Genomic DNA, 10,274 nt, shown 5'->3' with positions numbered 1-10,274 from the left:
TGTGTCGAGGCTGATGATGTGCATGTTGATGTCTCCATTGGAAGAGCAGTTCAAAGGCAGCGTCAAGTGTGTTTGTGTGTGTGTGCATGAGAGACTTATTGGTACAACATCCTTTTTTCTGGTATCCTGCATACGCAGTCCCAGAGTTACGACCAATCATGTATTACTATTATTTATGTTGATTAAACAGTACCATATACGTTTGCTTTCACTAACTTCACTCTGAACCACATGTCACTGTTGTAGTTGCACAGATCACTTTAGTCAATCATCATGATCAGAAATCAGCAGCTTGTTAGAGCTTCATATTTATAGAAAATGCTCTTTTTTACCACAAATCAGGCCTGGTCAGCTGGTTTTTACTTTAAATGGCATGTCACGTGAGTTCTTCTCATCAGTAGACGTGCCTGTGTTCATGCTGACGTCCTGGTATGCTGGAACCAAACGTGGTCATTGCTGCCTCTAAACTTTTTCTGTTTTGTCTCCTCAGCATCCTCCTCCATCTTTTCTCCTCCCCTTCTCAGATGGTTGTGTTTCATTGTGAACACTGTATCAGTGTCTATCATGTCTGGGGCCTTTTATTGGAGAACTCTTGATGGGGGTTGGCTTTTTTTTTGCCCTCTGGACGTCTGGATTATCTATGTTTTCCAGCGGGTACAGAAAAGCTCTAATGTTGTCACATTGTTTATGCAATCAAATGTTTGTAGGGGGCTCAACCCTTCTTAAATGCGAGAGAGGGGAAAAAGTAATAGGTGAGTACACACGTGGTTGAAATATTAAAATATGGACTCCTTTGTACACAAAAATCAGAATTTTCTTTTGATTGACTGTCATGTCGGAGCCATTTTTGGCATGAAGAAGTCCCACCAGGGATGGTAGCTCAGGTTTAATCAAGCTGGTCAAATACAGGGGTAACAAAAACACACACACACACAACAGACCTGTCACATGTAGCCAGCCCACCTGGGAATGATGCCATCGGCGTGGGATGTCCCGGCTAGGATACTTGTTCAATCACTGCTCTCGGCTGCTGGCCGTGTTGCCCGTGGCATTTTGATTGAATGTTTTCTATTCACACCCAGAGCTCCTCTTAATGGCCCTGTTCATGTGACAGTGATCTATATGCAGGTAATTACAATTGGCTATGATGGATAGTGCTGTCACATTTACCATGATTATCCTGAGATTAAACATGTTTCAGAAATTCCAAATGTCAGAAACTATTACAAGGTCACACAGGAAGAGTCGGCTCTCCAGTTCTTCAGATAATTTATTTCAAGTGATATAATTGCAGGAGTGAATGCTTCAGGTAGGGAATTCTCTACTTTTCATACAGTTTGGATTCCCTTCATGTGAAGCTGCACGCGGCGTGTCATGAAATCTGACAGTACGTGTCTCACAAAGCATGTGTGCCTTGTTTACGATGATTAAATCTCTTAGCATGGCTGTCACACTGCCGAGTGTGAAAACACACTCATCTGATGTTTAGTCAAACAGGTTTCCTGTCTGACTGACTGAAGACTGCCAGGACGGCGACGGATACTTGACAAAACCATTCATGTACCACGATTTGAAGACTTCAGTTTATGTGAAGGCGACAAAAGGCTGAAAATTAAGAAAATATTTGTAGGTCTTTTCCTTAAGTGGTTTCTTTTTTTGGCATTTGCTGTACCGTGTGCTCTAAAATTCTCTTTACAACTCCCCAGAAGGCATCTATCTTGACTGTCGTCATAAGAATTTGTACTTAATTGACCTCCCCTCTTAAATAAAGGTTATGCAGAGTATAAATATTAAAACAAATGCTCAAGGTTGTTCTGTGGAAGCTTTGCTGGGCCTCTGCCAGCAGCTTCCTCAACTATAAGAGGACATTTGCCAGCAAGACAAGGCCTGAAAGTCTAATTGGTCTGATTAGAGGGAGTCCTAAGCTAGCACTTCTGATTAAGTGGAGTGATGGAGGTGATAAAGGCCAACTGGCAGGTGGCGCTGGACCATTAAGTGTGCAAAATGAAGCAAAGTTCCCACCAGACTGGATGGGGATCCTGTCTTATATTTTATCCTTTTGTGAGCAGTGATATGCGACCATATCAGTCATCATCTTAGGCCTGCGCCTCCTTCCATGCATCTCCCTGCTGCAGCCATTCACAGCCTGACACATGCTCGGTGTGTGAACAAAAGCAAGAGCGCAGGCAGGAACATTTCTGCTCCAAGAGTTTCACATTTTTGTCCTCAGTCGAGCTTTAATCATCTCATTCTTTTTCATTCTCCTATGTTTATGCTGCTGGACCCAACCCCCCCCTGCAATGTGCACAATTCAATATTTGTACTTACTGCGTAGATATATAATAGGCAGATTAGATTTCACTTTTCCCCTGGAGACACAACAACAAGTTAAAATTCAGTTTAAAAACAATAAAAGGAGAAAGCAAAACCAGCCGTGTAGCTCTGCAGGGAATGTGCCGTAACTCACTTTACCAACCGCAGGAAAAAAGCAGCTCTTTTCTTCCATTTCTGGTGACTTATGGCTGTTTTGTACTCTGCGGCTTTGGCAGATTTGCCTCAGTGTGTTCACATTGGTATCTTGAATGAACACACTTTAGCACTGTCAACACTTCAGAGAGTACACACAACGGAGGAGCAAAAGTAGATGTGCTCAGTTTTACACAAAGAGAGGAAACCTATGTGATAATAAATATTTATTGCATTTTGCTCTGATTGGCTAATTATTGTAGATCAAGATCTAAACTTCCAGCAAACACACAGCAGCAGTCATGGAAGACACACACTCATGTATGAGCGTATATTGACTGTATGGTATAGGCTAAAATCCAGCAATAATCTCACAAACCTCTGAAATGCCTGCAGTCCCAAGCCAATTGATTTATTGATAGCTGTGAGTGCTTATACTATACGTTTTAAGCAGCAGCAATGTTTGCAGAAAAAGGTTAGAGAGCAGTGACAGCTCAAAGCAGGCTCACATGTTTGTTTTTTCATGATTAAAAATTGAAAAAAAAATAATGCTAATAATGCAAAGCACAGCCGTATAAGCAGTGCACAGCTGTGACAGGAGATACTGTGCATGCATTCAAAGGCTCACACAATCTACTGGCCTATAGCGACACGCTACAGTGAGACAATATCACATAAACCAGGTTAGCCAGCTTTGCAGGCTGAGTCTAGCTATAATATCTTTGAATAAAGTCAAAAGAAATGATCTATCTTTAGCATGAGTCGCTCATTTTCTTTTTCTTTTTTTTAACAAACACTGCCCACTAACCATGTCAGGAAGGAGGCTTAAGAGATTCCTCCTCTCATATACACACACACACGTCAAGTCCTTATTGCCTCGAGGTTATTAAAAGTAAATGTTATATTGACATTTCAATCACTCAGCCTTATTGCTTTCTCCAAGACACTGACAGTGAACTGAGGAAATATTCTTTTGGACTTTTGTTTCAGGTTACAGAGCTTATGTTTTCTGAGCAAAAGGTTGTCTGTAGGACCGCTGAACTGGCTGATTGTGGTCATTAATAGAGTCTTTGTGAATATGCTGTTAAATCCAACACAACAGTGTGCTTTTTATTTCCTATTTTCTGACTTTGCACCTCACATCTAAGTGTGAAGTGATCATTTTATTGGAAATATGTCATCTTTTTTCACTTACAGTGTGTGTGTGTGTGTGTGTGTGTGTGTGTGTGTGTGTTTATGAAAACCCTGAGAATTCTTAATAAACCACTGGTTCCTCTCAGTCTCTGCCCAGTGACAGTTTCCAAAGCTGTGACATTTATATCCAAATGGTAATTGATTCAGAGGAAGCTGTTAGTATGCAGCTACAATTTAACAACTCTCCTCTTGGGGAGGTGGAGGACGGATCAAGCTCTGGAAAGAAGAGCAAGTATATGTATTTTTATTTAAGCTGCTGCTGCTAGTTGTTGTTGTTTTTAGCCCCCTCCATCCACCCCCCACCCTCCGCCTCCTCTCCTCGAGCAGACTGGATAAAGAGAGATGGCTTGTTTTCCAGCTTTTGCAGTTGGAATGCTGCTGAGGCTGTTATTGATTGGATGCCACCGACTGAATGGACTTTGTCACAGGCAGCACTCTCCGATCAGGCTGCAGGCTGTGTTTACTGGTGCGTCTCACCTGCGAAGCTCTGGTACCACAACAACAACAACAACAGCAACGCAAGGGACACACACAAGCCACAAGTAATCCTCCCCAGATACTGTAAAGCCTGCTGAACAGAAATAATGGCCTCGCGTCCAACGCGCTGACCGCACGCAGGCCCTGCAAAATTGCCCGAGTTGTCACTCATGATTACCACTCGTGAGCTCCAGCCACGGATGCTTACAATTATGACACACTTAACGAGAACAAATGAAGCAATGATTGGCCATATAATGTGACCTCTAGCGAGCTCATTGTGTGTTTCCTTCAGCATCTGCTAACACAGATGAAGGTAATCACTTATCGCTGAAAGGCTGTTAACAGCAAACAACAAAAAATTGCAAAAAAAAAGAACAAAAAGGGGAAAAAAAGCCTTTTGAGCTCAATGATTACTCGTTTATACTGCAACTTGAAAACAAGCGACGCTCAGCCTGACGTTTGGGTTAGAGCAGGGGTGAAATGAGTTTAGCTTCACACTACTAGCTGAACATGAGGAATACACAGTGTTCCACAGTTCATTTAGCCCATTTCAGTCATTAGTGATGAAAAGGAATATATCAGCTCCCTCTGTTGTAAGGCTTCTTCTTCTTCTCTTCTCCCTCACAGTCGTGCAAACCAACATTCTCATGATGCAACACTTAACTTTTCTTAAATTATTTGTAAGACTGTCAGTTTAAACATAGTGCTCCAAACATTCATTATGTGGAGATATAACAGTAAGAATGCTAAGTCAATGACATATTGTGTTATAGCTTACACTTGCATCACATGAGACAATGGGACATAGTTTATGCACAGTCCAACATGTCTTTGGGCACCGCACAGAGAGCTAATGGCTCGCCATTCATATTAGACATATGACTGAATGAACAAATAAATGAATGAACGAATGAATGAATGAATGAATGAAAGAACGAATGAATGATTATCCAAGCACAAAATTCGTCTTGCTGCACTTCTACTTTGCATGATGAGTTGAGGTCAGGAGTCTGGTCCTGACAGCAGGCATAAAGACCTGTAGGTATTTAGGAAATAATTGTTGTTGAGTGAGGACACACACACACACACACAAACATCTACAAAATCTACACAAGAAAAACCTCAACATCGCTTTTCTGCGATGTTGAGGTTTTTCTTGTGTAGATTTTCATTCATTCAAACTTGAGACTTTAGTTCATCTTTTAGCCTCTAGGGGGGGGGGGGTTCATTCTTTTTATCTTGGCTTACCCTTTGACCCCTGTAAGCGGCCATCTTGTTTACAATGGATTTGAATAGAAGGCACATGGTGGACCTGTGTAGTCATTCACTTCCATCCTCAGTTTGGAATCACTGATTAAAGCATTTAGTGTGTAAGTATGACTTCATAAGAAACCTGGATTAGTATGAATGCTTATATTTTGTGTTTTTGTACGTCATATAATAATATCCAACCAATGGTTGTTTGTGTATGTTGCCCTTCAATGGACTGTAGATAACAGGTGACCTGTAGATAGTTGGGATAGGCTTCAGGCCCCCTGCACTGCAGGATAGAGCGGGTTCAGATAATGGATGGATGGATCTGCATAGTAATAGCGGTTATAATATTTTTGTATGTGTTTTACTCTATTTTAACAAGTGGTGGTGCTCAATAAAGTCGGAGCAGAAATATACTAGAGGCCACAATGTTCCTCTTTAAAACTGGAGAGCTCACTCTTTAAACAGCTTTTCATTCGTCTACAAACTGACGGCCAGATGTCTCCTCATAACAGCGTGTTTGTTCATATCAGAACATCTGTGATGGTGTTATGCGCTCTCTGTCACACACAAACACTCGGCTTACTTCTATTTACTTTGCAATCATTGCTGTAGTCTGAGAAAATCTCCTCACTTTCTGTTGCAAACTTTGTTTCTTTACCTTAAATCCATTCCCTGCTTTTATAAAAAAAAAAACACACACACATAGAAGCTGAAGGTTTTAATTTCCCTGGACCCTACTTTGCATTCTTAAGAAATTCATTAAGTATTCTTAAAGGTGCAACTCATCCGGTCATGGAGGTCCAAATTAGAAGTTTTAGTGTAGCTTTTAATCCTCTTCTATGCATCACAGAGCAGTGAGGTGTGTCAAATTGAAACAAATTACAGGAATCCAAATGGTAAAAATTCTCTCTGGCCACGCAGATTTACAGACAGGCGCAGCTTCTGGAACTTTCTTCTTATTTATCCAGTCTGATGGTTGCTTCTGGTCTCATGTCGGTCTCAGACTCGGCATCTTTACAGAAGTTTAATCAACCGTAGCGCAAATGTTTTCCATTTAATTTAGTTTGTTCCCATCATCACAACATCATTTAACCTTTGATCAATATGTACTGACGGAACAGAAGCTGGCATTCACCCAAACAACATTAAGTCCTACCAAAATAATTTTTTGTATGCATATTGTTTTCATTAGCGTATAAATACATGTAACAATGAATAGATGTGCTTTATTGAGTAAGAATGAGCCCTTCATAAGCTTACAGAGCCTTTTTTTCTTATGTCTTAGAGGGATTCAGCTGATTGTAATCTACAACTTCACCACTAGATGTCAGTAGATTCAACACACTGGACCTTTAAGTATTCAAAGGCGATTTGGTTCTAATGACTCTTGTTTTTTTTTTCCTTTGGTTCTTCTCAAGCTCACCTCAAACACAAAAGACATGTGGTGGGTATGCATTTCAATGACTTCCTGTACATTGTGTTGGACATTACAATCTGGATCAATGATCAATATATGTATGTCACCAGTGAAACCTGTCACCAGTGAGATGTTTAAACTCCATTTTAACATCTGCATAACATTGGTGTGAAGGGGGAGTGTTGGTCAGTCATTATCTGACATTATTGAAAGGTGTGATTGGAAAGTATTGAACAATCATTTGTGACCGACTGTACTAATACTTTAACACCTGTTACTATTGATTTTCCTCAGAGCCTAATCCCCCTTTTACTCAGAAGCATCACTGTATTCTAATGAAGGGAAGGAGTCTACATCTGAGAAGATGGAGGTCAGTAGGTTGGTGTCACACTAGTATTGGTGGAGATGGTGAACTGAGGAAATTAGTGTTCTCTTGACCAGTCTGTTCTCATGCTTGTAATTCTAGTTCATCCTACGCACAAAATCAAATGTAATGAATTAACCCTTCAAGTTATTCCTCGTGTTTACACGAACAAGTATACAAGCAAGTGTAAGAAAGTGTTTTTTAATTCCCTGCAATGCACAAGCTCTTCATGAAAAAAGGGCAACAAATCGGAAATTTTTTCTCATTTGAATAATATTTGGTAAATAATTCATCAGATCATCAGGAGCTCTCTCACAAGAGAATAAAAGTCTTGGTGACAGGTGGCTTGAACAAGCTCAGAGTGCAGCAGCACACTGTCATCATGTAAAATATTGCGTTTACTGCACTCTTTTGTTCCACCTCAAAATAAAAGTCCAATTAATAACATTTTGCATGTAACTTTGTCAGTGTAAGATGTTTTCTTGTCTTTCTATGGCGTGCATGTTTCATCAAATATAGCATCAGTAAAATGTGTTTTTTTTAAACTGATAAATAAAAAAAATAAAAATCTCAAAAACAACCACTGAAAATTGGCATTTAAAAAAAAACACTTTACCAATTTAACCAAGCATTTAAGCTCTGTTGTGGATCTGACAAGCAAGGTGGACAGATATGAGCAGCAGGCCCTCATTAGTGACACCAAACCAGTGCTGAGCTTCTCTTTGCATTCGGTCTTCAGCTGCTGAAACATGTTGCAGCTGCCTGGCTCATTAACAAAGGCGACAGAACGAACCCTTGAACAGGGCCGGTGTCAAAGGAGAGCAATTCCCTCCTGCACTGTGCGGAACTGGGGCAGACATTTTGGTTGGTGCTTTCAGCTAAGCCAAATCAAGACCCACATAACATCCCTGATTGAAAGGCAAAATATAGACCAGCTAGACAGAGAATGTGGGGCAAATTTCTGTGATACTAATCAACATGACAATTACAAGGCGAATGCTTTCAAGAGCCTCCCTCCTGTGGCAAAGGGGGCTGCATTGCTTTCCCTGTGTGATTGTTTAGTGCTTTTGGCAGAAGACGACTCCACATTCTGAGATCACTTTGGTGTCATTTATTATTTCATTCCTCTGTTGAAAATATGGTCTCATTATTCTTCAGCCAATGCCGACCCCGTCGTTACCTGTCAGCGCTTTTTGCTGAGACTAGCTTTGCACGCTGTAAGCTGTTTAACACTAATGGACAATCCCTCTTCCTTTTGTGCTCAACATGCCATCTGATCTGCCATTTTGACTGACAGAGGAATGGAGGTCCAATTTGCAAATGCTGTCTTTCGATGCATCCACTGTGGAAAGACATTCATCAAATGCACTGTGCCCCTTTTCTTGTCTCCTTGTCATATTATCTGTACTGTGCTGTCAGGGGTGCTGTGGAGTTGATCACACTTTATCTAGAAGGCCTGCATGGTGCAGATCACTTGAATGATGAGAAGTGGGGGGTGAGCAATTAACGTCCACCTTCTCTTCTTCTTCTCTCCAGGATTTAAAATTAGCAGTGTGCGATAAAGTGCTTTAGACATGAGTCAAGTAAGCAGGAATCCCTAGTTGCAGAAAAATTGTGCATGTGTTTAATGTTATGATGCTGCCTAACTGTTTTTTAAATGTCTGTTGGAATTGTCAATCTCGCTTTCATATGACACCTCGTTTGTTTGTGTAGGATGAAGTATCAGAGCACTAACAATAAAAATGTGGCAAGTGGGTTGGCTTTTAAACCTGACTTTAATTTTGATATTTAAATTGTTTAGTATTGGAGTTGTGTTTGGTGTGTGTAAATATGGCTTATATGTGCTTGTAGTGGAGTTTCTTCTGTTTAATTTGATATGCAATATCTTATTGCAATATATGATATGATATGCAATATCAATATTTTTTGCACAATTAGTGCAATATTTTAGATTAGATTTTTTAGGAGTGACTCCAAAATTCGGGGACTCTGGAGTAGAACAGGTTAGCCAACACTTTTTTTATGCGAAGTTCAGATTAGAAATCAAATTTAAGAATGAGCAAAAACAGAATCGCTGGCAGTGTTCAGGAACTCGAACCTAAGACTCCTGAATAAATACCCACCACTTAGAATCCACCATCCGCCATCCAACTCCATAATCTGACTTTTGCACCTCCAGTGACCCAAACATAACACTATATGTTAAAAAACATGTCCATTATTTGTGTTAGCAGAAACATAACCATGAGTTGTATCTGGCGGGTATACTATTGACCAAATGTGGTGTTTCTCCATTAGGACATGTTGCAAAACATTGTATATCATTCTGCATTCCCAGTGCTGGACTTTGAATTCTGTGCTGACAGAGTCCCTCTCCTCTTTAGCCTAGATGACCTAGCATCTATAACTTTCAACATGAACCACATGACACATTTCAGGATAATTCCATATCCGTATGTTGTAGTGCTGCAATCACACAGACGAGTGCTGTGTGTATGTGTTTCCTCTTGTAACAGAACAAGTGATACTTGATTCCCTAAAGCAGCAGCAGCAATCCTTATTGTTGTCACCACTCTAACTAAATATCCTCACTGATGGAGGCTACGTGAAACCTCTCTACTATAAAAGCAATGGCATCAGACCTTGGTCAAACAGTATTCACCTTGATCAAATAGCACTCAAGCTGGCTAAAACAAATAAATCCTGGCAGTGGTTCGAGTGTGCACACCAGATGGATGAGTTTTGACACGCAGGATAATAAGTGAGTGAATGAGGACAGCGGACTTCAGGCAATGACAGCAAAATATTTGAAAGTCAATTTGATATGGCTCCCTTTCGCTGTCAGATCACCTGTCTGGGTGTTTTAATGTGGTAATTTTCACCATCTGCCGTGCAAGATTTTACCAGATTAAAGCATGTTTGTGAATATGATTAAACCTCCAGCAGAATGGAAGAAGACTTTTTCTTCATTAATGCTCTCAATTTCTCCTTGGCATGTCTTTGGAAGAGATGCTTCAATAAATTCAGTGCTATAATTACTGAAAAATACAACATGCTTAACAGGTTAATTTTTGTTACAGGGAGTTTTCCGTAGAA

The sequence above is a fragment of the Parambassis ranga genome, chromosome 8 (assembly GCF_900634625.1).
Source record: "Parambassis ranga chromosome 8, fParRan2.1, whole genome shotgun sequence".
NCBI lineage: Eukaryota > Metazoa > Chordata > Actinopteri > Ambassidae > Parambassis > Parambassis ranga.
This window is presented reverse-complemented; position numbering follows the sequence as displayed.